The following is a 993-nucleotide window of genomic DNA, read 5'->3' on the forward strand; positions in this document are numbered from 1 at the left end:
GGTTCCAATCACTTCCATGGCCACAGGTGTATAAAACCAAGCACCTAGGCATGCAGACTGCTTCTACAAACATTTGTGAAGAATGGGTCGCTCTCAGGAGCTCAGTGAATTCCAGCATGATACCGTGATAGGATGCCACCTGTGCAACAAATCCAGTCAGGAAATGTCCTCGCTACTAAATATTCCACAGTCAACTGTCAGTGGTATTATAACAAAGTGGAAGCGATTGGGAACGACAGCAACTCAGCCACAAAGTGGTAGCCATGTAAAATGACAGAGCGGGGTCAGCGGATGCCAACTTTCTGCAGAGACAATCGCTACAGACCTCCAAACTTCATGTGGCCTTCAGATTAGCTCAAGAACAGTGTGTAGAGCTTCATGGAATGGGTTTCCATGGCCGAGAAGCTGCATCCAAGCCTTACATCCCCAAGCGCAATGCAAAGCGTCGGATGCGGTGGTGTGAAGCACGCCGCCACTGGACTCTAGAGCAGTGAAGATGTGTTCTCTGAAGTGACGAATCACGCTTCTCATCTGGCAATGTGATGGACGAGTCTGAGTTTGGCGGTTGCCAGGAGAACGGTACTTGTCTGACTGCATTGTGCCAAGTGTAAAGTTTGGTGGAGGGGTTGTTTTTCAAGAGTTGGGCTCGGCCCCTTAGTTCCAGTAAAAGGAAATCTAAATTCACCTTTGGGATTAATTGGAGTGGAGACTGTGAGCCAGGCCTTCTCGTCCAATATCAGTCAGACCTTACAAATGCGCTTCTGGAAGAATGGTCAAAAATTCACACTCCTAAACCTTGTGGAAAGCCTTCCCAAAAGAGTTGAAGCTGTTATAGCTGCAAAGGGTGGACCAACATCATATTAAACCCTATGGATTAAGAATGGGATGTCACTCAAGTTCATATGCGTGTGAAGGCAGACGAGCGAATACTTTTGGCAATATAGTGGAGAATTAATTCATCTGGTTTAATATGTAACCAGTTCTAAGTGTCTC

Source organism: Trichomycterus rosablanca, chromosome 7 (assembly GCF_030014385.1).
Source record: "Trichomycterus rosablanca isolate fTriRos1 chromosome 7, fTriRos1.hap1, whole genome shotgun sequence".
NCBI lineage: Eukaryota > Metazoa > Chordata > Actinopteri > Siluriformes > Trichomycteridae > Trichomycterus > Trichomycterus rosablanca.